A 27,588-nucleotide genomic window follows, 5' to 3' on the forward strand; every position below is an offset into this window, starting at 1 on the left:
TAGAAAGCATATTGCAAAAATCTGTTTCTGAAATAAATTTGACAACTTCTAAGAAGTACCTTGGAAGACAAATTAATGAAACTAACTCTGGAGGAAATATAAAATTTGAATAGCACCTATTAAAGAAAGTATATTCCTAGCTTGAAAACCTACCTATATGACAACAACAGGCTCATAAACATTTTAACTGATAAATTATATCAAACATTTGAAGCAGGTAAAAAAAGGAATACTTCTCCCCTCATTTTAGGAAATCAACATTGTGCTAATCCTAAAACTGGATATTTTGACACAGGATCTTACTAAGTCACTCAATTGCCCAGGCTGGGCTCAAACTTGGGATCCTCCTGCCTGTTTCCCAGAGGACCAGCAAAAAGATCCCATTTTAATCTTGAGCCTATGAAGAGTCTGCTTTTTAAGTGTGAGTTTTGAAAAATGTGGGGATTGGATTAAATGAACTTCTGGCTCTGAAAATAACACCACACAATCAGTTAATCCTTTGGTGCTGATTCACATAGCCAGTCATCTAGCCATCCATGTATTCATCTTCAGACTCATCCAGCCATGTTTCTCAGCATGTTCTTTCTGCCAGGCATTGTGCTGTGTGTTACATTAGGTAAGACATGGTTCCAGAGCTGGTGCTCAGTATTACATTTGCATTTTTCAAAGATTATTTAAATTCTCATTTATAAGAAATAGTAATAATAATAATAATAATAAATTATTTTTCTCTCAGGCTTACTTTATAGCATAAAATCTTTGAACTGAGATCGGCTTCCTGCCTCTGATTGCCTTTGAAAAAATAGCAATATTAGAAGCAAGTTTCAGTAGTGGTACTTTGGAGGCCAAGGCAGGAGCATCATTGAGGTCAAGGTCAGCCTGGCAACATAATGCATGTGGGGAGGGGGCTGGGAATGCAGCTCAGTGGTAGAATGCTACCTAGCAAGCATAAAGCCCTGGCTCTGATCCCCAGTACACATCCCCTCCAAAAGAACAACAACAAAAACCTCCAAACCATGGACATAGCATTATTCTTTGTCCATCCATTTCAAGAAAACCAAAGCCCTGGTCCTTTCTTCAAGAGAAGAGAATGGTAGACTGGGGATTGGGAATCTCTTGGATCTTTTAGAGAAGTAAAAACCATAAGTCAGTCCATCTATCTCCAGGGCTCTTAATGCTTCCACCCTGAGAAAGGCATGGCTATGCCTGCCTCAACACTTACTGGAGAGGTCAAGAAGATAAACAGTTTTCCCACCCCTTGCAAAATGTTCTGAACTGTAGGAAGGAAGGCCCAACTGGTCACCACACCATGCTGAGACTATGCCCTTTTAATCAACAAATAACTCTGGCCTCGGACTAAATTATTTATGCACAGTTTTACAGCTTTACTGAGTTTCACTTTCCTCCTCTGCAAAGTCAGGAGTTGCCATATGACAGCAAAGCATGATTGTAAGTATTAGAGACAAAACATAAGTAAAGCCCCAGAACAGTGACAGACCCTGGGTAAGACTAACAAGATGCTTGGAGACCTTGGCTTTTACCTCAAGGATATTAAGTTCTAACTTTAGTGAAACAGCCATTTTTATAGAAACTGTACTCATGTGGAAGGAGTAAATGCTTTCTGGAGCAAATAATCTTAATCAAATTTATATTTTTATTAAATTTCTGTACAGCTCAGTTTGCTATTTCTGATTTTCCTCACTCTGTGTTTATTAGAATCAAATGTCTTTTTGCAAATTATAAAAAAGTATTTTATTAATCAGTCATTTTTTTCTGTGTCAAATTGAACAGACGATAGCTTCTGCCACTTTGAGTTTTCTTTTGTGGACATTAAATTCACAAAATTCAGTTTTAAAATCTATTCTTCAAGAAGAGTTGGTATTTCTGTTTATAGTTAATAACACCTCATATCATGTGCTGTTTTATCTATTATCAACTTTACTTTGTGCCAAGTATTTCTACCAGTAATGTTCATGAAGGAGCAGTTACTGAACATCAAAGACTGAGGAAATACATGGCACTTGTTTGCTTTTCCAAAGCCAAGTAGAGAGAGCATTACGACAGCAAGGAAGCAGTGTGACAGGAGTCAGACACAAACAGTGGGGTCAACGCCTTTTACTTCACTCCATCAGTCCCTACTCTCCTTCACTGTGGACGGACTGGGCTCCTGGGGTTGGCATTTACCTGAGCCCCACCTGAGCTTACCTGTTTTACTTTTTGTTTGGTTTGGTTTTTGCACAGGAATTATTGGAGAGAAGAGGTACAGTAAAGTGTTCTTGTGCTTCTCAGGTTCCAACCTCAATACCAGCCTCTTTTTAATCCTTAGCAGCTCATCCCAGTTGGGTTTGCACCTGAATTTGAAAAAACTCAATAAACAACCCCCCCTGCCCCCCCAAAAAACATTTTAACAAAAACCTTTCTTTGAACACACATTTGTTGTGAGGGGTAAAAGGCACAGTGTTGACCAAGAATCTTAGCATAACGCCTGACACTGTGGCCCAGATTATGCAGGAATTTTTTTCTTTCTCCTCTCCTTTTGACATTTTCCTTTCTTAGGGAGAGAGTGTGGCTCAAGGAAAGAGCTATAGGCTTTGGAATTGGACTGATTTGGGTTAAGATCTTAGTTCTTCCATTTCTTAGCTGTGTGATCTTAAAAGAGTTATTTTCCTCTTCGAAGCTCACTTTTTTTTAGCAGTAAAATGAGAAGAAAAATATTTGTTACATTCAACAGCTATTGCAAAGAGTAAATAACAATACATGTAAAATATTTACCTAGGCATTGGTAATACATGATAAACATAGCTCCTGCCTACATATAATTTAGGGCGGGACTCAGTAGCAAACAGTGATCAAATAAAAAAATTATTACAGTTCTAATGATTGCAATAAAGTGGAGTGCTAGAAAGACAAATAACAAGGAAGTTTAATGTCATTGGTGGCTTGGAGTATTGTTGAAATTGGGTAACCAAGATCATTATGTCACATATATGTGTGTGTACATGTTAGCCTGTATGTGTGTGTTTTAAGTAAGTGTGTGGACAGTGGATTCAAGAGTAGTCTTTGCAATTAAGTATGGGCTAGAATCTAGCCCTTCCACTTATAAGTGAGTTTGGCTGAGTACGTAATTTCTCAGTCTCAGTTTCTTGTTTGTAAAATGAGGATCACAGCCTGTTTGTCACCTAGCACTGGCATGAGGATTTTCCTCCCCTTCTTCCTACTGCAAAGGAAAGAAGGCAAAAAAAAAAAAAAGAGAGAGACTAAGCCTGTTTAAGAATGTACACACACTCATGCGTGTGCATGAATAATAAAGTAAGACAGAATTTCAGTGCAAAGATCTGGCTCACAAGGTCATGTGTTTTACGCACACGAGTTGCAAGTTGAGATAACTTTCATCATTGAGTAGTTTTTCTCTAACAAAGGATAGGAACCTGGTTTATTCCCACCCCTATTCCCAAGACCTGTAGAATACAATAGGTGCTCTATAAATGCACCCTGAGAAGATGACTGGATTGGACCCAGCAGAGGCAGTCACATGGCTGAGGTGGGAGGACTAAGGACCCTCCCCCACCCAGCACCTTCGGAAAGCCTTTCAACACCCTTGATTGCTATGTGGTCTGACAAATGCATGAAATATGGTCCCTTTCCAGCTGCTTGCTCCATCCAAGTCTGGAGAGGGGCCAGACGCCTATTTGATCAGCTTTGAGCAAGCAATGAGGTAGTTAAGGCTGCACAGAGTGCAGCCAGCTAAGAAAATGGGTAAATATTTCATAGACTGCGTGGTAAATAATGTATACATTCAGAGAAACAAGGTGAATCTTTTATAGGCCTGAGTGCCTGTTAAGTCTGCAATTAAATACTGGTGCTAGAAGAAATAAAAGCAAGTCCTAAATCCCTCCTCCTTACTGAGAATCAAAGGTCTGCCCATAAGCTTTCGGTAAGAAGTTCAGTCTCTTATTTCGTGATCCTGAAATGCACAAATTTAGTATCTTTCTGTAAAGAAAAGACCTTTTTCCTTATTCCAGTGTTACTTATAAAGGTAAATTCACAAACTCTTTTTAGCTTATATTTATATATTCTTATATTTTTTTGTATGAGAATATCTATGTGAGACTTCAAGTATGAAATTTTTTATGACTCCACAGCAATTCCAATGAGATTCACATAAGTAGGAAATATTTGATACAGTGGACCTTGAGTTACGACCAGCCTGACATACAAACAATTTGGATTACAACCGGAATTTGAGTTTTAACTTAAGAACAAAGTCTTGAGTTATAATCGGAATTCCGGTCACTTGTGCTTCCAGATGTTCTCAGATACAGATTTAACCCTTACAGAGTTCTGGAAGGAACATTACAACATCCTTTCCTGTGTTGGGTTAATTGAGAAATCCTGGGCCAATGTCTCTCTCTAAGGACACTGAGACCTGCCTGTATATAAGAGAGAGATTTTGATGGCTGAGTAGAGGAGCCTGAGCCTTCAACTAACCAACTTGAGTTACAACCCAACCCTCGTGAATGAATTGAGTTCATAAATCAAGGGTCCACTGTATTTCATTTGTTTGTTAAGTCCTACTGTGTGTCAAGCCCTTCTCTAGGTGCCATGGCACCATGAGTCTGAAGCAATCTGATGGTAGGAGATACATGATAAGCAGGAGTTGCAGCTGGAGATAAACGCTGGGAGAGAAATGAAGCTGAGTAAGGGGAAGAGAGAGATCCAGGGAGAGGCTTGCTAGTAAGAGATGTTTGAGCAGTCATTTGCAGTGTGGACGGTGTTGAGCATTTCTATGATGTTGAGGTATCACACTGGAAGCTGCGTTGGGCAGCCCCTATCAGAACCAAAGCTTTCATTCTCTGAGGTTCTGAAAGCTGCCTCAGAACTCCCCTCCAGGGGAGGAGCTCCCTGGAGGAGGGCTTGCCCCACTCTTCAGGAGAAGTCCATCCCTTGGCTGGCTGATCCAGCTGGTCTCAGTGGGGATGGCACTGAGTGGGCATCATGGCTGGCAGTGAGCACCCCCTTGTGTGTGGGGGAAGCACAGATAGCCTGGCAGGCCCATCAGTTTCATTAACATGGCAACTTTTAGTTTTGTAGGCTTTCTGTCACTATGACAAAATACCCGAGATAACCAACTTTAAGGAGGTTAAGATAATCATCCTTTGTGGATATTTTAGAAATTTTAGCTCATAGTTGGTAGGCCCCCTTGCTTTTGGGCCTGTGGGAGGCAGCACAACATGTTGAGAGGCAGGTGGCATGCTCACCTCATGGCAGCTGGGAGGCAAAGAGACAGACAGGAAAGGGCCAGGCCCCAAATGTCCTCTTCAAGGGCACCCTCACTGACCTAGTAACGTCTCTCCAAAAGGCCCCACCTATGAATGACTCCACTACTTCTAATAGTGCCACAGGCTGGGACCAAGCCTTAAACACATGGCCTTTGGGGACCGTTTACAATCTGAACTATAGCAGTAGTGTATGGTGTGGGACACCAGGGAGAAGAAACATTCCAGCCATTGAAATATCACTAGTATTTAGGAGGCCTAGGAGAAAGAGTGATTATAAGGACAATGAAATTGGATAGTTGAGAATAATCAATGCATTGCAAAAATGCAATGAGTGATTAATTCTGTGGGTGATTAATCACCAACTTATGGCAAAATGTTGAATTTAGAGTCCTTTTTGGCAACATGTCAAAAAAAATCCTCTCATTTCCTGCAGCAATAGGGCAGGAAAACTGAGTCTCAGGCCCAGAACTTAATTATAAAGGTAGCAGAGATCTAAAGAAGATTGAAAGCTCCACCACAGTAAGCTGGCTACACCAAGATCAGGCCCTCGATAGGGAAGGGATATGATCGTGAGACTGACTGGGAACATCTAGATTGATTTGTTGTGAAACACAACCTTGAGGCCCCAGATGTCTCTGGGCCCTCTTGGTCTATAGAAATGGCACATTCCTCTTTGGTAAGGAATAGGCTTCGTCTTGAAGATAATGCAGGTGCATTTTATCTACCTTGCAAGATAAAATCTCCATACTGTGCTCCTTCCAAGGATCCACTTCTCCTTCTCCTTCTGGATGGCAGGCCAGGAATGTCAAATCATAACATAACCATGCTGAGGAAGTGCTGGTGCTGCTACGGAGGACAGATTATACACCAACAGAGTTAATGGGTCACACAGCATGAGCTGGAGGAACTGGGAGGATATGTTTAGATCAGAGTCCAGACAGTGATGGATCAAGGAAAGAGAGCCATAAAGTGAGATAATAATTTATTGGAAAGAGAATACTCTGCTGAAATATAATATTTAGCAGGAGGTCCACTAATGTTCTGCAGTGTCTCTGGGAAGTTTCATGAAAGTGTTATCCAGAACTAGCAGAAGTAGAATTGACAGAAATCATGGCAGAGCATGTTAGAGTGCATAGACAAGTAAGGCCAGAAAACCCATCAGTCAATTATATTTTGGAGGAGGACTCAGAAGACACTCTGTTTACCCAAGCAATAAGCAAGATGTGAACAGAGAACAACTATTATTGAAAAGCTCAGTTGACCATCCTATATGTGTCTGAGCTAACAGTAGGAGACGGTATCACAGAACTGCGTCCCCTGACAGCAATGAGGATGATAGAATCCCAAACTAACAAGAATCACTGGTGGCACTTAGCCATTAGAAGCAAAGTTGTCATAGCAAGGTCAAAAAGGGCATCTACAAATTGCATGAAAATAGTTCATAGAACACAATACCTCTAGGGGTAAGCTTGGGTACACAGGCAATACAGATATTGCTCAATCTATACTCAAAAGAGTCAAGAGTGAATGATCAGGAAACTTTAGTTTCTGGACCTGAGTAAATATTCAGACTTAGAATCCACTGACTAAATGAGAGGCCATGTCCTTTGGATAAAGAACTCTGCATACCAAAAAAGTACATTTGCTAATGATTTCCACAGAACTTCTTCAAATGGACCTGAAGGATTTTACTTGAATAAACACATATAGTTCTAGGAAAAGGGAAATATCCCAGTATTTTGAGGGCTGTTGATCATGTGTTCTGAGTTGCTATTTTCACCTAGGAATCAGAAGCATTATCAAGGCCTCCCTGATAAAGTAGGGACATATGGGGACCACTAAATAAATGGAGGCCTGGCCCAAGTCCAGCTCACAATGTGTCCACGGGGTCCACAGATCCATCTGGTGTATATTTGCTTGGTCTCTGAATGTGTAATTGGAGTGGATGTAATTGGTAGTTGGCACCCCCCCCCAATTTGTGCTTGGCTTGTTGATAAGCTCTTGATGCAGATAGAGCTAAACAAAAGCTTCTGAAACCAACTTTCTCCTAGATAAGATAGTAAATTATAAAGAATATTCTATCCCAGGAAGATGGAGGAGAATAAAGGAAATTAGAGTCATTCACAAAGACCTAGAAGTTGCAGGGGTGATGATCCCTACTGCATTCCCTTTTAATTCTTCAATCTGGTTCAACAGCATGCTATCCCACTCACAAGATCTGATCTAGCCATTGCTGTGGCTAAATGTCCAATCGGGTAGCATCAGAGACTGACCTTGAGCTCTGAAACAATATCACCCGTTAAAGAAATCAACCAACCCCTTGAGAATAAGATTAAAGAGACATTTATTCATCTTGGCTGGAATGAATGCATCTTCCTGATAAAGGTTTGCCTTTTCTGCTTGTAAGTCTTTGGCCAGAAGTATTCAAAGATTTACAGAAAGATCCATCAGCAAGGGATTCTGCCTAATACTACAACAAGAAATCCACTTCATTATAAAAGAGAGCAAGCATTGTCACATGATAGGATTCGCTGGTCCTACCTTCTATTGTATGATTCACACTGTGTCAACCTGCCATTTTGACAGAGTGATGGAATGGCCTTTTAGAACCATCTAAAGCACCAGACTTGAGACGGACTGCAAAGATGAGCAACATCTTCCAGGATGCAAGGAAAATGCTAAATCAATGACCCTTACATGGTGCTCTGAATCCAATAGGTAGAATTTGGGGCTCAGGAACCAAGGAGAAGAAGTAAGCATGTCTTGCTTACCTCTATTTGTAATTATCTGTTTGGCAAATTTGTGATTTTTATCTCTACTATTTTATATTCATGGGATTTGGATGTCCTACCTTCCAAAGGGAAAAAAAAGTCTACCAGGTACACTCCAAGAGTCCTATTAAACTTTAAAGTAGCACTATCTTCTGGTCACCTTGGGCTCTTCATACTAAAGATCAGCAGATAAAGAAAGAAATCAGTACCTTAGTTGGAGTTCATTGACTTTGATAAGAGGTGGAGTTTGTGTTATACAATGAAGGCAGGGAGGGATGGGTTTTACACCCAGGGGAATCACTAGGGCATCTTTTGGTTTTCCCTTGTCCAGTTTTGACAGCAAATGGATACGATGACCAAGGGCTCAGACTTCTTGTGAATGTGGTTTTGCTTTATCCCTGCCCCTATATGAATTTCCCAGATCAGCAGAGGTATGGGAATGTGAGAGGGATATATAAGTGTTTTCTGTAGCCCAGTGTTACCATGCTGGTCATCTGAGTCTGACTCTCAGGGCAGAGCCTTTTTAAGTGTGCCATCTTCCTCTTTATGTTGACAAATGATTGAGGACTCCAGTCACTCCATCCGCAGATGTATGCTTGAAGAATGACTGAAACTTGAATGAAGTTGGCCAACTTGATGGAAGGGGAAGGGATCGAATAGGTTTACGAGATAATAGGATGGCTTATGGCTGAAAATATGGGCTCTCACATTAGATACATCTGGGTTCAAAAGCAGGTTCAATATCATTTGCTGGCTGGTTGACTTTAAATGAGACACAATTTCATCGAGCCTCAGTTTCCTCATTTATTAAATGAAAGGTAGCAATGCCTGTCTCAGTTACTTCATTGTTAAGATGAAATATCTGACACCCAAAGTTAAGGGAGGAAAGACTTATTTGGCTCGCAGTTTGTAGAGGTTTCAGTCCATAGTTGGCTGGGGAGGGTGGCATGGCAGAGGATCATCACAGAGGAGAAGCAGTCCATGGCAAAGCAGGAAACAGCAAGCAACAGAAAAGCAAGTGACAAGTGACAAGCAACAAGTGACAAGCAATGAACCTCTTTCTGTCTTCTATATCCGATCCAGGCTACCCACCCTTGGGGGAGGTTAGCAGTCACACCCTTAATCCTAGCATCGAATCCTTAATCCCAGCATCACACACCCTAGATCCAGCCACTTCTGGAAAAAACCCACCTATGGCTGCATGAGGGTTTGGGGGACATCTAGATACAAGCCATAACGAGGCCCTCACAGAGAATTGTTCTGTTATAAAATGGCATCATTCATGCCAAACACTAGCATGGGGCTTGATACAAAGAATTGTTCAGTAAGGACAATCTATTACTAGCTGCTCTTTGGCCTGACTCTCCATTTTTTCTATTCTAAATTGTCTAAGAATTTGCTCTGCTGCTAAATGTGCCCAGTTTTCATACTTGATTCTGGACTTTGGCCTCTCCTACTACCCTCCGAATCCAGGATTGGATTCCTGTCTTGATCATGGAGTCCTTGTTGCACACCTAAATGCTAAGCTCTAAAAGGACAAGCAATGCTCCCAGAGCCTGGTTTGTACTTAGAGGAGCAGAGTTCTGTAAGTAGCGTTCTCGAATCAGAGCTGTACCTCTAAAGCCAGTAACTAAGTTACTCCTACTGCCAGCCTGTTGCCCACCCAGGGACAGATTTCCCAGAAGTTACGGTCAACCTGTGACTCCTGGCCAGGCCTTCTGTTCTGCTGCCTCCCTTCAGAGTCTTGGGATTGACGTCTCTGAATCATACAAATAAGTAGTATCTGGAAGATATCAGTTATTCATTTTTGTTTAACTTTTGTTTCTCCACTAGAAAGTTAAACCAAGGCAGTAAGGACAATGACTGGTTTTCTATTTTATCTTAGTTTCTGGAACAAGCATATGACATGTAGTGTGTGTATAACAGAGAGCTGTTGAATGACTACTGAATGATCCCAGAGAGCTTGATAGGCCCTGAGACCCCACCTTCCAAGTAGTATTGACCCAGCTGGAAATTCATGCCAGGCCCAGCAACTAGGTTTTCTCCCCTAGTGTCTCTCTCTCGGCTCCCTCTCTCTCTCTCTCTCTGTCTCCATCACTTTAGGGACCCTTAGATTTTTGGTTGCAGATAAAAGCTAGGCTCGTAAATCAAACATATCCTTTGGGACCCAGGGCCTGAGCCAGGCATGGATTACACAGCCAATTGACCCAGCTATCCCCTTTCCAAATATTAACTGCCATTGATGGAGCCTCTCCTAAGCTACTGAGCCAAAGGCTTCATAACATTATTTCATTGAGTCCTTTAGAAAAAATCATGGGGAAAAAATATATATCCACATTTGGTAGATGAGAAAATTCAGAGAGATAAATTAACTTGCCAAAATCACACAGTAAGAGTCACAATTGGGTCTCTTATCAATTTAGCAGAGGTTGAGAATAACCAATAGGTTTGCCCTGGGCAAGGACCTCAGTATCTAGAAAGCAGGAGGGAAAGGAAGGGACAGACGCCCACCTTGGGGTTGCACCATACTCAGCTCTGAGGAATTCAGACTGGAGACTGCACAGGGCTCAGGCTGTGGTAGCTCTAGCTACTCTACTCTCTCGGTCTCCTGGGGGTCCCCTGGGGGTATATTGTATTTCTCTCTGACATTCTTGGGATATTTTACCATTCATTCCTGAAGCATGAACTTTTTAACTCTTTTCCTGTGGAAGAATTTCTTTTCCTTAGCTGCAGGCCTCCATGGAAACTCTCAGGACTTCTGTGAGCAGATAAGGAAGAACACACTTAGTCTTCTCTTCCCCCAATAAGCCTGACTTGTGGGAATCTCAAAACAAAAGGAATCTCATTTGTCAGAAATGTGGCTTGGCTGAAGGCACAGACAGATGGGAGCCCAGGCCTTGCTACTTTGAATCCTCTTTGCATTTTGATTTCATGATGCTTGACTTGCTATTGCTTACTAAAACCAATGAAGGAATGTGCCAATTTTTGTGTTTTCCCAATGGGAAACATGTTTTCACATAATACTTTCTTAATTCCATTAGTGCAATAAAGTTGAGCTCAGCTGGCCCTCAATGCCCAATAAAAGAAGGAAAGCACACAAGAAGAAAACTCTCTGGAGGCAGAACTACTAAGAGTGCCAAAGACTTATAAATTTTTTTGAAGTTAATGCTCCTAATAACACTTGAGAAAGACATTGCCATCTCTGTCTTATATCTAAGGGAACTGAGGCTCGGAGGAGGTAACGAACTTGCTGAAGTTCTCCCAGCGTGTAACAAGGCCAGGATCCTAAACTAGATCAGCATGGCTATCAAGCTGGAAATCTTTTCACAACCCTACAGTCTCCAGGAATGAATTGAGTCTAATAAAAGGGTGAATTTGTCTAGAAGTGAAAGGATTCCTTGCTCAGAAGCCTGGCACAGGTTTGCACTTACTGAGAAGGGAAGAGGGGGACCATGATAACAGTTGTTATACCAGACTTCAGTCCCCATGCCCCAAACCTCTGACATCATGGGTGTGCATCTTGTTTCTGAAAGGATCCACCTACAGAGGCTCCACCCAGTGGCCCAAGACCATGAAATGAGCCCATCATGTAATCCAGAGGAGTCAGTCTCTAATCCCAAGTCAGAGCAGGAAGCCAAAGGCCGAGTGAATTTCGGGCCAAACTTCAGAGTGTAAGACCCAGAGGTAAGCTGTTGAAGCCATCCAAGACATTCCAGTAGTTCTGTCTCAGTGACTTAAGATCATAGTTCTGTGGAGTATTCTTTAAATGGCTCCCATAGCATTCAGAATAAAATTTCAGCACTTAGCCTGGGACACAAACTCTTCCCAATCTAAGTCTTGTTTTAGCACCTGTCTTTCCTTCCCACTCATATATCCAACCGCACTGAACCAACACAAGGTTTCATGTCCCTGACTCTTTTTCACAAGCTGATCCACCTGCCAGGAAGGCTCTTGTGCCTCTTATTTTATTATGTCTTCTTTCTCTTGTTACCTCTTCATTGTCAGGATAACTCTAACCTGTCTTTCAAAACTTAGCTCTATATCTATCACATCTCCTCTGGGAAGTCTTTCTGAAAGCCAAAGTCTGCAGTAAGGTACTCTGCTTATCAACACAATCATCCTCCTACACTTCTGCGTTTGATTATCTGCCACCTTCATTAGGCTGTGAATGACCTGGAGCAGGGACTGAATCTTAAAGCACAGCAGTGTCCCCAGTACCCAGGAAAGACTGGTCTTTATCACGAATAAAGTATCTGGAAGAGCTTGTGGGTACATCTCAGCATCAGGTGTCTCATTCTGCTCAGAGGTGCTGTGCAACTTTTACTTTCCCATCTTATTATCTCCCACTTCTGTGTCCAATTCACACAGTTTTCTTCCTCCTGTGTATCTCTTCTTCTATCCGTTTTCCATTGTACTTCCTCCTCCCCTGCCCACAATCTTGAATGCAACCCTAAGTGGTAGCATTAGATCTGTAAAGATTAGAGCCTGCAGGTTTGTCGGAATGGAGCATCACCAAGCCAAATCAGCATTTTCCTTCCCAATTCTGACCAAATATCTTAACAGATGTTATGTGTATTTCTGTGCAGATGTAAGATGTATGTCTTTACTCTATTTTGGTGACAATTTCTTCTTTGCAAAGGATTTATAGTAGAGGAAAGAAAGAAATGAGATGGAAGTAAAAAAACAGTCCATTTGGGATGCAAAAGTCTTGAGATTGTGTCATTTATAAAGAGAAATTTATTGCTCACAATTCTGGAGACTGAGAAACACAAAATCAAGGTAGCAGCAGATTTGGTGTCTGTTGAGGGTTCATTCCATAGTTGATAGGTTATGTCTTCAGTGTGTCTTCATGTGTTGAAAAGGGAAAAGCTCCTTCATGTCTGTTTGACAAAGGTACCACCTCATTAATCTAATCACTCCCAAAGGGCCCCATCTTCTAATGTCATCAACTTAATGCTTAAGATTCAACATGTAAATCTGGGGAGGCACAAACATTCAGACCATTGAAAATGCTAACTTTCATGTAAATATGTAATGCACTAAAGAAAGTATGAGTGGCTGGATGGACAAACAAATAACTGGGAAGATGCATGGTGTAATACATAAATGACATGCTCGAGTCCAGCCACAATGCTGGGTATACAGTATACATTGTGCTTCTACTTGCCTTCCTAGGTAGGAACCCAGACTTCCTAATATTTTCTGGCCTCAAGATCCATGTCCCTAGACATACCCACGTCTCAGTACCACCCCCTCCTTGTCAAGGAATTCAGAGTTGACATCAATTGATTTGCTAGGTGCCAGACCCCAGAATGTGTATTTTCTAGACTGTAGCCTGTGGTCACCATAGTCTCTCATGGTCTCATAGCTCTAACTGCCAGAGTGAACCTCCTGCTAGAACTTTTGGGTGCCCCATTACCTGGCATTTGTTCTGGCCCCAAACTGGATGCTTTGTCTGCCTACCTTGTTGCATTTTTCCATATCCTGGTTTGGATGTGAAAGCCAAGACATTTATCTCACCAGGGGCATGATGAAAAGAGAAAGCTCAGGGGCGCAGGAAGGTGAAGTACTGTTGTAGCTGTTGGCTACAGTTTGAGTAAAGTTTGTCCCCACCAAAATTCAGGTTGGGGCTTAATTCCCTGTTGCATTGATATCGAGGTGGTGGAAGTTTTATGGAAGATAATTAGGTCTTAGAGGCATTGCCCTCAGAAGGGATTAATGCCCATTTTGGAGGACTGGACTAGTTCCCACCAGAGTGGGTTGTAATAGAACAGTGAGCCTGTCCCTTTCCTGATCTCTTGCTTCCTCACTAGCAATGGATCCTCTCTCTTGCACAAGCTGATGCTGGTGCTATGCTCTGGATGTCTAAAACCATGAGCCAGAAAAACCTTTTTCTTTAAAATATTCAGATTCAGTTATTTTGTTATAGCAGCACAAAATGACATTATTTAATTTTGTTTTTCCTTATCCTCTTTCCTCTCCATTCCAAATTCCTACTCTACTCTTGATTTTAGCTCTCAGGTCTGAATGCCATTTTATTACATCTTCAGAATTCAGGGTCATCTCTTGCCCAAAAGTCATCTTTGTACCCCTTTATCTGATTTATGTGCTCCTCCACTGTGATAAATGGAGATCTGCCATCCAGATATCATTTCAAGAGAAGGCTCATTCAGCCACCAGGGATGTCGTTAGAAGGCAGCCTGCAGCTGTTAGCCCCTCCAGGGTCAGCCTGAGCTGCAGAAAAATGCTTCACCCGGAATCACACCTCTGCAACCAGTGGTACTAAGGCAGAAGCGTAAAGAACTGGCCACTTTAGCCAGAGAGACGGCTTCATTGCTGGGCAATTCATTAGCTTCAGAGTCCCTTGCTGGATTGGCTGAGTCCTGGTCAGGCATGCAAGGGTTCAACTTCTCCCTCTGTATAATCCTGCTCCCTCCCCTTCCTTACAAGGTGTTTATCACTGCCAATCATCTGCCCCAGAGTGGGAGAGGCAAGAGGGAGGGAGAGAGAGAGAGAGAGAGAGAGAGAGAGAGAGAGAATGTCATACTCTTTTGTCACCTAGTGTTGGAAGTGATGTCTCATCATTTTTATTATATAGTACCTATTCTTTAGAAGCAAGTCTGCCAATCCAGCCCACACTCAAGGGAAGGGATGACAAGAGGGCACAAATACTGGAGGGGTGATATGTGTTAAATTGGATCCACTGTCCCTCTAATTTATATTGAATTCCTAGCCCTCAGAATGTGGTCTTTGCAAAGGTAATCAAGTTAAAATGAGGTCAATAGTGTAAGACCTAAACCAATATTACCCATGTCCTTGTAAAAAGAGAAAATTTGGAAACAGACATGCACACAAAGATAATGCCATATGAGTGTTAAGATAGCCATCTACAAGCCAAGAGAGGCATCTGGAGCAGACCCTCAGTCATGGACCTGAGAAGCAATCAACTCTGCCAACATCTTGATCTCAGACTTCTTGCAAGACCATATCATTTGGTCTAAGCCACACAATGTGTGTGGTACTTTGTTATGGCAGTCTCAGCCAACTGAGAGGAGGCTTGTTGGGAACTGTTTCAGAAGCTGCCTGTGATGGTTAATTTTATGTGCCACTTTGATTGGCATGGGGTGATGGAATAGCTGGTCAGGTATTATTTGAGTGTGTCTTTGAGGGCGTTTCCAGAAGTTGTTAACATCTGGATGTGTACTGAGAAAAGTGGATGATCCTCTCCTGTGTGGGTGGCCAGCATTTAATCAGTTGAACACCTGAGTAGAACAACTACCAGTATGCACAGGAAGATTCAATTTGCTGTCTGACTGAATGAGCTGGAGTGTGTGGGAATTTGTGTTTGGGTAATTGTAGTGAGAGCTCAGGAAGGAGCTGTTAATTAGCATCCCTTTAATAGTTTCAAGTCCTTAATGGCAAGTAGAGCCTGCAGTCCTGGTCCCACCCAGAGGGAGTGTCCACCCTTTCCGTGGCAAAGCAGGATGGGCTCTGGGATCCTAAAGAGTCTTTAAACAGGTGAGAATGTTCAGGTTGAGCATAAATGATTACCGAACACCATTCTTCTTGGTAGTATGGAAACAAAGGACCCTTAAAGCCTTCAGCACTATGTTGTTTCTTCTGAATAAACACAGCTCCCTGACATGGTGTGCCCGACAACGGCCTGCTCTGCAACATTCTTGCCTCACCTGGCCCCTCTGTGATCTTAACTGCACTTGCTGCTGCAGCCACATCAAATTAGTCCTGTGTTGCTCAGAGAGGGGAGCACATTCTGAGAAATGTGCTCCTTGATGATTTTATCACTGTGCAGACCTACTACTCACACAGAATTAGATGGTACAGGTCCACCGCTGAACATGGCTTCTTGATGTCCTCAAGAAATGCAGTCAGCCTCAAATATAGGTGGCTTCTTCCAGTGTGCCACGGTATACTGTTTTACAGTAAAAATTATCTTATAAGTAGAAGTAGCACATTCTAAAATGATGATAAAGTGTATAGTACAATGTACTGTACATAATTGTAGGCACTATGCTTTTATACAGTTGTCAGTGTAGTAGATCTGTTTATAACAGCATCCCCTTAAACATGTGAGTCACACATCCTACTATGACTTTACAATGGCTATGATGTCATTAGGTGATAGCAATTTTTCAGCTCCTTTATAACATAATTTTATGGGCCCACCATCCTGTAAGCAGTCCAATATTGATCAAAATGTCATTACGTGCTGCATGACTGTACCAACAAATTCCTAAATAAGATAGACCACTTCAAGCCCTTGGTCATGGCTACTATTTGAATCTGCCTACGTGGTTTTTTTTCTTTCTTTAAAGACAGTTTAAAATCTGCTTGATTAAATTCTACCTTCCCTTTACCTCTAAGCTGAAATGAAATCTTTCTCTGGAAGATGTGTCTTATTCCTCTAGGCAGAATTTTTTTACTATATTCTACTTTGTAGAAGAGAAATATGTATTACATTTTTACTAGGCAATGTATTAGTCACCTTTTCCATTTCTGGGACCAAATACATGATACCTGTAATTTAAAAGAGGCAAGATTCATTCGGCTCATGGATTTAGAGGATTCAGTCCATGGTTAGTTGCCTCTGAGGCAAAAACATAATTGTCACAGATAATGAACCCTTTTCTTTTGCAACAAGCATTGGAAGGTGGGATCTTGGTCTTTTTCTCTGTATTCCCAGTGTCCAGTACTTGACTTAAAGTGGATCTTAGACAATATCAGATGAATGAAATAAATGGTTAAAGAAACAAGTGAATGAACAGAATGCACTTCTTATGTCAAGGAGAGTCAGGCTGATAAAGAAACAGTTCCCCCCCAAAAAGGTCGCAGTACCTTAATAGCTGAATTCTAAATAGGCATAGGGGTTAGAGCATTTGTAGTTTGGCTAGAGAAAACCCAGGGACAGTATCCTGTGGGAAGGGACTCTTAAGCTGAGTTTTAGAGGCAACTCATGCCTTTATCATGTGGATGGGGACTGGAGTGTACACAGGCATGGGGCTATGAAAGAGCTCATGGCTCTCCAGGGAAAGATGTGTCATGAAGCACAACAGAGCCAGATAAGTGAGGAGCACAGATGGGCTCAGGCACTGGCAGGACCACAGACATCCTACAGGGGATGATGACTCCAGTTCCCAGTCATGGGGCACAGAGGGCAGGAAACATGATGTGGTTAATAAGGAATTTCACTGGAGCGTGGGCCATGACAGAGACTTGCACCATGGAGCCCGTTCTCACAGCCACCTCCACTTGGGCAGAGAGTAAGTGGTGGGATGGTGGTGGGGTGATGGGGCAGACTGGGTCTGAAAAGAGAGGGGCCCAAGAGGCCAAGCAGGGTACACTCTGTTCCCAGTCCCAATTTACCGATCTGGTGAGATTCTCGTTCTGGGAGAGAAGCCACATCACATACCGCTCCCCCTGGAGGAGCACAGGGAGTCTGTGCCCTCTTCTCCGCTCTCCTTCTTCTTGGGCCTTGGGAGCACCTTAGCTAGCTTATCTTTCAGTGGATTGGAAGCCTTCTCAGACAGGTGCCTAGTGGGCCCGGGCTGCCTGTCCCTCCTATGCTTCCAAAGCCCATGGGTGTACCTGCAGCACATACCCGCCGTCCTTCCTGAAAGTGGCCTGCTGTCTCCTCTGCCTCCAGCCAGAGAGCAGAGTCTCATGACTCCAGCCACCTTGGGGCCTAGCACTTGGTACAGATCCTGAACAAGTTAGGGGACATCTCATTTCCTTTGGTTTGTACTCAGGCCCTAGGCCTGGCTCTTCTGTCCCTCAGTGTCACCTGGCTGGTGAGGACAGACACATAGGAGCCGTCCAGAGATGGTGTGAGGCTGCCCACACCAAGGCAGGGTCATCAGCTCCAACAGCAGAGCCTAGGGGCTGGTTGGAACCGTATCTCCAGGCCTGGTGTTAGACCCCTCTAACTTGTTTTTGAAAACATGCGGTTTTGTCCTTGTTCAGATATTGATTTTAGGTAACTTGAGCCTGCTAGAAAAGGCCTCTGCAGGGCCAGTGGGGCTGTTTGCTGCCTTAATGACATTTCTGTGTGTTTGTATAACACAGGCTGGCAGTTGAGTCCTTGCTCCCAGGGAAGATTTATGGGACTTTACACTTTGGAAGATATTGAGGCCAACTGTTGATGAAGGTCCAGGGCATAAATCAGACCCACTCTGGCCAATAAAGATCACATTGGAATTTTTGCCAACTGCCTTCTTCCCTTGTGCACAGAGAGGGGCTTGGACTAGGTCAGCTGGTTTAGAGTTTTTCGTGGAGAAGCCAGAGGTGGGGGAAGATAGGGAAGAGGGGCGATGTGGGTGGGATTCTGAGCAGGCAGGTTGCTACAGTTCTCCAGAACTCTGTGGGTTTTAGAGCAGGGGCTTTTCTTAGATGTCTGCAGGTAAAAATATAAAGTTTGACAAAAAAAAATATATATATATATAAAGTTTGAGAACCAGAATAGTGGAAGGCTCTGACCTCCCTTCCAGTCCTAAAGCTCCTGATGAAGAATCAAGGTATTTAGTTGAGGAGCCCACTGAGAAATCACAAGGGAGCCAGGGCGCACATACCTGAGTCCCTTTCGCTTGCCCTCAGATTTTCTGGAGATGCCTCCCATTGGCCAAACCCCACTGGAAGCCCAGAGGATGGATGTGGTGTATGGAGGCCTGGCTTCCAGGAGTGAGGAGATTGAATGTGGTCTGTGGAATGCAGGGTGGATGGAAACTCTCCAGCCCACAGCAAGGACTTTGCAAATCATCGTGAAATGATAGGATGCAGAAGGCCCTCCTTTGTCTTAATCTTCCATTAATGGACAACTTTCAGCCTGGCACTCACATCATCAGCTGCCCTGTTTCTATTTTAAATAAAATAAGAGTTTGGCAATATCTTCCATCCTCTTCCAGTGCTGTGAAAAATGATTCCATGTTTGTCTGGTTAGGCAAATGATGGTTAGCAGAGTTTAAGGGGAAAGCATATGAACTAGCAGCACAGTCCTGAAGGTCATACATAACTGAATTTCAATGTCGATTTTATCTTTTAATAGCTGGCCAATTTTGGCAAGTTATAGCAACTCTTAGAGTCCCAGCTTCTCACACCTGTGAAATGGAGGAACACATGTTACCTTATAACAATGACAACACAAGTTTGAACCTATAGTGCACTTAGGGTTAAGCACACGGTTAGCGATCAGTTGGCAGTCATTATTGTGCTCAGGCATACTGGAAACCACCTTCCTCTCAGGCAGAATTAAAGTCTGCACTCTTTTTTTATTTTTTGCATGCCTGTCTATTCTCTAACCTCTGTGCTCCAGGATTCTTGGCCGAAACTTCAGCAATTTGGAGGAAGACATTTAATAATGTCACCTATTTCCAGTGAACTGATCACTGACCTCAGTCTTCAGTGTTTACCCTTGTGAAAGTCCTCTGCCCTGTCTAGGACTCACACCTCCAGCTCTTCCAGTCTCAGTCATCACAACAAACCAAGGCATCTGCAGGGCACCCCAAAGCATCCCAGAGCCCCAGCTGAACTCAGCAGGTCTTTGTTTTTCTCTCTTCAGGCATGTGCGGTTCAGGCAGGGCAGGTTGGTCCAGCTGTGCTCGTTGGCACATAGAATCCAACTCCTGCCAAAACCAAACAGGGTGAGCAATGGGCATGGATGATCCAGGGCAACTGCCTCCTCTCCCTTGGTATACCAAATCATTCCTTCAGGGGCCTCGGGAGAAAAATAACTGGTTCACATCTCAGCTGCTGGCCCTGGCCATAAGTCTGTACGATTTACCTTGGCTCTCGCTTGCACTGAGAATGAGGTCATTGCAGGAGGAGACAATGGAGAAGACCTCTGGAGGGGGCACAGTAAACCATCTGTCAGGAGGCGGGAATGAAGCCTTGAGTCATGGGATCCTTGGCAGCTGTTTGTGAGAGGTAAATAACTTCAAAAGTCTTTGCCAGTAAGATAAAAAATGTGCTTTTATGTATACCAAAGGCCAGCTCTGGACTCTTCTCTCATTTGCTTATTTTTATTGAATCAGTTCCCTCAAGGTACAAGAGTATGGTTTGGTCAAATGACCAAGAACGAGGATGGTGAGAGAACAGGTAACAGACCTCTGGAGCCAGGCAAAGCCCGAGGCAGCCTGGGCCATGCAGTCCATTCCCCGTTTGCAGGCTTCTTTCCCTCCCATGTTCTAGCCCTACGGAGTTTCCCATTGCTCCCCACCCACTGACCTCTTGGCCCCAGGCCTGTGCCCTCCACAGCTTTCTGGAAAGACCTTCCCCCATTCTTCCCTCCAACAATTCCTGCACCTTCTTCAAATCTCCATTAACATATCAGTTCTTCGGGTTCTTTCCCTCACTCCCCAGGTCACTGCTTCTTCCTCACAGCACAAATGGGGTTGCCCTTGCAGCAGGGCATCCGTGTTGGACTAGGAAGTAGAAGTTAAAAGCTTTAGAACTGTAAGACAGAAGGAGACTGGGTCCCAAAGTTTTCATCAAGCTGCCTACCAGTTCTGAATTTCCTGCCTCTGGGTTTCTTTTTCATTTTTCACACTGAGGCAAAATTCATATGATAAAAGATTAACTACTAGACATTTTAAAATGTACAATTCAGTGGCATTTATTACATTCACTATATTGTGCACCTATCACCCCTCTCTAGTTCCCAGGCATTTTAATCACTCCCAACAGAAACACCCACCGTACACATTAAGTAATCAGTCTCCATTGTATCCATCCTCCTCTCCGTTCCCAGCAACCACAGTCTGTTTTCTGCCTCTAGGATTTACCTATTATGGACATTTCCTACAACTGGAATCATATACTAGCGATTACTTACCATGTTTTTGAGGATCATCTACATTGTAGTAACTATCAGCACTTTGTCCTTTGTATGGCTGAATAATATTCTAATATATACAGTGGAGCCTCAGGTTATGACTGTCAGGGCAGAGGATTTAGCTCAGTGGTGCCAACCCTGCCTCAAGTTATGACTAGCCTGACATACTAGCAACTTGGGATACGACTGGAATTTTCGTTTTAATTTACAAACTAAGTCTTGAGTTACAGCCAGAATGCCGGCCACTTGTGCTTCCAGATAGTCTCAGATACAGATTTAACCCTTAAAAAGTTCTGGAAGGAACATTACAGCATCCTTTCCTGTGTGGGGTTAATTGAGAAATCCTGGGCCAATGCCTCTCTAAGGACACTGAGATCTGCCTGGAAGAAAGTGTGGCCTAAAATTATACAGGAGAGACTGTGAAGGCTGTGTAGAGGAGCCTGAGTCTTCAACTGATCAACTTGAGTTATAACCAGCCCTTGTAAATGAATTCATAAGTCAAGGGTCATATGTGCGTGTGTGTGTGTGTGTGTGTGTGTGTGTGTATGAGTGTATATGTATCATGTTTTATTTATTGACTGATTGTGTGGGGGGGTTGTTTCTACTCTCTGGCTGTTGTAAATAGTGTTTTTATGAATGTTACATGTAAGTAACAATATTTTTACATAACACAGAAATATATTTTTATCTGTTTAATCCAATATATGAGTTTTTGGTCACTCTAGACTGATCATTCTTTTAGCTAATAGAAAAGAACTAGGAATCAATGTTTAAAAATTGTGTCTCATCCTTATATGTCTGTTTGAAAACAGAGTATTAAGAAGCTGAAAGACCTATGTTATCATTTTCTTTCCACCACCATTTCCTGTGTTTTTGTGGGTCTCAGGAATCTTATCTATAAAATGGGGATATCCAGGCCCCCAAAGGCAGGATCTAAACCAGATAATCTCTTGGAGTATCTTATATTTGATTCTTCAAAGTCTGTTTTGAGAGTGCTAGTAGGGTAAGCATTCAAATGTTGTGTCACTTTTTATGAACACTTGCCCTAAGTCATTTGCTCCCCTTGTGCTTGTGTTTGAATTTTTGCTTTTTCTCTCTTCTTTGTAGCACTTCTAAAACTGCATTTTTCATGTTTCACCTTAATTCTCTGTGTAATGTCTATTTTACTGGTAGAACACACAATCTTTTAAAATAAGGTCTTTAAATGCAGCTTGCTCTTAAGTCAAGTACACAAAAGCAAACCACGGTAACTTTTATTCCAAGCATTTCTTCTCATTCAGATTCCTCCCATTCATTCCCAGGGCTCTCTGACTCCTCAGTGATTTGGATAGTTCTTCTAGTTATTTTTGATTATTCTATCAATTGCCCATCATGTCCTTCTCCCACCCATCTGATCACTTGAGCCCAGCTATGACTTAGAGCCATACTGTACAAGAGACTCGGACCCATGGAATCTTAGAGGTTGGTCTGGTCCTGGTGCCACCTCTAGAGGAAGGGAGAGAGAAAGCTTCCTGGTTATAGTACTCAGAAAATAATTACCAAAGGAATTCCTGAAAGAAAGCCCTTCGTTGATCAAAGTTTCTCACCAAGAATAATATCTAGAAGCAGAGCCTAGCCTTGATCCTTGTGGGAATCTGGGTCCATGGAGAGGAAAATGATTTATGGAATTCTTTAGTATAAGTCTGAAGATGAATTTCTAGCTCCATTTTTCACACTTAAACACAACTGTAAATATTTCTAGCCTCCCTTTTCTCCACCCTTCTTTCTCTAAATTAGTTCAGTTCTTGATATATACAAATGTATGTTAAATTAAGCTTGAAAACCTTTTAAAGTTAGTACTAGCTCATATATATACTATACAAGTGTTTATCACATGCCAGGCACAGTGAAGATTCCTTTGCATAAATCACTGATCACTTCCAATTCCCCATGTAGTACGACATATGATTATTTTCATTTTATGTGTGAGAACACAGAAGCCACTCAGATGGGCTAAGTAACTTGTCCCAAGTCTCAGTTAATGAAGATTCACTCGGGTCATCTGATTTCAGCATACACACACATACTCTGCTACACTCAAAATGCAGTGCAAATGTACACACATATTTCCATGTATACATTCATCCTTTTATAAGGCTGAGTATCTCTGCTGGATCCCTTGTTGGGATAAAGAGATAACTAAGACGGAGTTTCATGCAAGGCGAGACAATATGAAGCATTTCCACATTATTTCTGGCATGCCATGGTAGTCCCTAACTCTCAGTTTGAACCACAGGTTACTTTTTAACAATGAAATCCCTCTGAGGCTCTCTGTCTCTTTAGTAATTAAGAAGAAGTTAATAATAAGCTACTAGGGTATCCAGGGTATTAGGTCATAATACCTGGAATCTGTCTTCTTCTATAGCAAAGACTTTGCAGGTGTGATAAAGACTTGCCATGAGGAAAGTGTTCTGGCTTGTCTAGGGGATCCTGAGTGGGATCCCAGGTGATCTTCCAAGGGGAGGTGGAAGGAGATCAGATTCCACACAGAATGGAAGGTAGCACAGGGTGACCACAGAGACAGGAGATGGACTAATTCAGCCAAGGATGCTGATAGCCTCTGGAGGTTGGAGAAGGCAAGGAATGTACTCCCCACCCCCACTGCCAGAGCCTCTGGAGAAACCCTGATTGTGATTCAATGAAGCTGATGGAACATTGACAGAAAAAATGTCTCTTCTTTTAAACCATCAAATTTGTGGCCCTGGGTTATAGCAGGCACAGGAATCTAATATACCAAGTTATTATACTCTGCTGCTCTGAGCCCAAGGCAGATAGGAAACATACCAAGTAGGAAACTGAGTTTCAGAAGAGTAATTGACTTGTCCAGGGTCTCGGGGCAAACAGGTAGAGGAGCTGAGATTCAAATCTAGTTGTCAACTCTTGAGCTTTGCGAATCACCTTATAGTTTAAAACACATTGACATACTTGTCTCTTTCTGGGGAACCCAGAAAACTTTTATTCCTTTCTTTTTTCTTTTTGATAGACCGGTCACCAAGGATCTGGGATTGGAGGCCAGCCCGGGTCCTTGGATGCCCTGCCCCTGTGCTCCTATGCTCTGATATCTTTAAATGCTGCAGGAGGTCTTGTCATGAGCTTCCTGACTCCTGGCTCAGGCACTTCCAGCTTATCAATCTGACCTTTGGTTTTTCATGGCAAACCCTTCTGTGGAGGAAGCTGCCATCAGGTGGCCCAAGCACTGGCTGCACAGGACTGCATTGTCCTTATTTAGAATTGCTTTCACTTAAACCAGCCCTGCTCTTGGAAAGCATGTTTACTCTGGTCCACACCCCACCCCACCCCACCTGGCCCCCAGCTGCCTGACCAGTCTGAGCCTAGAGAACAGCAGTTCCAGCTCTCAGACCTGAGACAGGAAGGGCAAGGAAAGTGGAAAAACAGGAGGCTCCCGAGCACAAGTGTGGGAGGCATGGCTGCCCTTCCCAGGTTGTGGGGCAGAGGAGACTGGTGTCCTCTCTGGGGCACTGTGTGGCCCTTGTAGAGATAGCGACCATTCCCTGCTAGGACAAACCTCAGCTTACAGAGTACAGGGAACTCAGGGTAGAGGTTTGCTTATCTGAAACCAAACAATATTAGAGTAACAAATATTAATGCTAATGATAGTTTTGATAATGTGCCAATATCCTTTTATTAAATACTTATAAACCAAGCAGAATGTTAAATTTCTTATATAATTTATCTCATTTAATTTTCAGGAGAGCCCTATTAGATAGGTAATTTTATGAACCCAGCTTCATAAATGAGGAGCTGGGACTTAGAGAGGTTAAGGTCCTAAGCCATGAAAATGGAGGCTGCAGACCAAGCAGGTCCTCCAAGGAAGCCTAGAGAGGTTCTTTTACATGACCCCCTTCTTGAGAGACTCCCCAGTCTGGTCCTCTTGTTAGAACAGTGAGTTCCTGGAGCAGAGTGACTGGCCTGAGGTCAGTTGCTGGCAGGGCCAGTTTTCCAGCATTCCAGGACTATGCTCTTTCCAACAGGTTGCTCGCATTTACGCTAGGATTTTAAAAAGAAGAAAAAACAATTCAAGATTGGCCGTTTGCTCTAATTTAAGAGGCTTCTATCCCTTTAGCCCTTTGAATCCCATTGTAGAGATGTTACTGTCTTTGAGACCGACATACTTGTTCCATGAGATATCAGGTATAGAGTTTCAGAGAGAAGACAGAGAAACCCCAAAGTTGGAAGCCAGTGAGCCCACCAGATTTCTCTATCGCTTTACATGGAGACCACTTCGTGAAACCTGTCTGCTACAGACATCTCATGGGACTGTCCCATTCTTCTGAGGAGTATCCCCGTTTCACAGGTGCATAAAGTCAGAAGCAACAAGATGTCTCTCTGAGGAAAACAGCTTGAAAAGGGGTTGAGGCTGTCCCTAAATCCATGCCTTCTGATTACTTGTTGACAGTGCACAGAACCCTGCAAAGAAGCTTGGTCCCCTCCAGGCCAGAGAGCTCCTGCCTGGCCATCATGCTTTGTATTTACCTCTTGGAAATGGAATGTGTTGAAAATACTGATCTTGCTCCAAGGAAAGGGGCAGGGAAACAAAAGACTCCCAAGTGCATTTTCTTGCTAGTAGGAGAGGGAGCAATTGTCAGGGAGGAAAGCAACCCAAAAACCAATAACAACAACAAATATTTTTCCACTCAAGTCACTCTCTCATGGGATCTGCAGCACAATTTCTCCAAATGACCTTTCTAATACCTATGCCGTACACAGATAAGGGTGACCTTCCAGATGACTGTCCCTGCATTTGAGTTCAGAGGCAAATGTCAACATCTGCATAGAGATTGGGTTCAGCAATTAAAAGAGGTGAATTGGGTCTTTGTTGGTGGGAGTGCAGACTGGTGCAACCACAGTGGAAATCAGTATGGAGATACCTCAAAGAACTAGGACTAGAGGTCCCATTTGACCCAGCTATTCTCCTGCTGGGGATCTTCCCCAAAGAATTAAAAGAATCATACCACAATGATAGATGCACACCCATGTTTAGAGCGGCACAGTTTGTAGTAGCTAAAGCTTGGAAACAGCCCAATTGCCCATCACCTGGAAACTGGATAAAGAAGATGTTGTTTTTTTATAAAATGGAGTACTACTCAGCCATAAAGAATGAGAAACTAGAGACATTTATAGCTAAATGGATGCACATTGAAGCGATACTCTTAAGTGAAACAAATAGGACACACATGTGTAAATACCGAATAGTTTCTCTAGTGTGAGAAACTGAAAGTGTAAATAAGGATTAAAATGATTAAAACCAACAATTGATAATTTGAAATAGGAAGAAAAGGTCCAAAGGGGTAGGGGAAGTAGGAAGGGAAGGGGAAAGGAAAGAAGGGAAAGGAAAAATTATGAGAAAAGGAAAAAAATGGAAACAAAATCTTTGTATATAGGGAAGGGTGGAGAGGGGGAAGGGAGCACTGGGCATGGGGAATAAATAAGACCCAAGACACATCATGTGCAGGTACAAACATCCAATGATAAATGTAAATGTGTTGTATTTTTTTTGTTTTTTGTTTTTTGTTCTTTGGTACCAGGGATCAAACTCGGGATCTTGTGCTTGCAAGGCAGGTGCTGAAAACACTGAGTTAAATCCACGGCCCATAAATGTATTATAGACCTAAAATGTACCAATAAAAGAATTTAAGCAAAAAAAAAAAAAAGAGAGAGAGGTGAGTGACAGGAGTGTCACCTGCCTGTCCAGTGGGTTCAGATGGGGAGGCACCTGGGCTGGCCAGAGCCTGACCATCACATAGCTAGTTGCCTTTCCCTCCCCCCTTGGCTTTTGCCTCTCTCTTGCTCTGATTATCCACTGTCCTTTATGTCTATGTTGTGGGTTTTGACAAGGTTCATGGTTAGCTTTGCAAAAGGTGGTTATGACACCAGTATGATGAAATGAAAGGGCTATGCTCACAATTTTCGGGGGGCCCTCTAATGTTTCTTCTTCCAGCTACCTAATGGCAAATAGTACAATCAGCATAGTCTCCTCAGAGTATAATGGGAGTTCATGGTCATTTTGCTGAAAGCAATCCTTAATTGTCTCATTTGTATAACAGTCATGACCATCCCTGCTTTCTCATACCTCATGATGTGCTGTCGAAGATCAAAGAAACACACAAATTTTGCATGCTCTCAATTGCTAGATAAAGCGCTAAGTTATTGGGTAGACTTAATTTGAAGATTTCCTTCCCCCTCATGGAAAAAAGTCCTAAGTACTCATTTATTCAGCAAATTGTGGCTAGCCAGGATCTCTGGGCAGTGAGGGTGGGTGTGGCGGGTAGGAAGGTGCTGCCCTGGTAGAATCAAAGCTGCTTTTCAAGCCCCAGAGCTGCTAGTTAGGAGCTGTGTGTTACCAAGCAAAACACTCTGACTCACGGGGCTTTGGAGAGACTTAATAAGAAGCGAAACTGGACGCTAAGTACTAATTTGCATACCTAATTTGTATCTGCTACTTGACATTTGTGACCTCAACACTCACAATTTCCTGGTGCCCTATGCTTTATTTGATCTTCTTTAGAGTTCAGGGAATTGAGGCTCAGAAAAATTAACCAACTTGTTTAAAATCATTACATAGAAGAACAGAAGTGGAATTCTAACATAGATCATTCATTCCCAAATCGAAGGACTTTCCATGGCCCCACTTTGCCTT

At 42.8% G+C, this 27,588-nt stretch overlaps 1 long non-coding RNA gene across 4 annotated transcripts in view; it reads left to right on the top strand.

Annotated features, from left to right (window-relative positions):
- Positions 1 to 27,588, top strand: part of LOC101720077 (uncharacterized) — an 86,666-nt gene that overhangs the window by 42,268 nt on the left and 16,810 nt on the right. The window lies entirely within an intron of this gene.

The sequence above is a fragment of the Heterocephalus glaber genome, unplaced genomic scaffold (assembly GCF_053883595.1).
Source record: "Heterocephalus glaber isolate CG9 unplaced genomic scaffold, H.glaber_assembly_v1.0 deba00001447, whole genome shotgun sequence".
In the NCBI taxonomy this organism is placed as follows: domain Eukaryota; kingdom Metazoa; phylum Chordata; class Mammalia; order Rodentia; family Bathyergidae; genus Heterocephalus; species Heterocephalus glaber.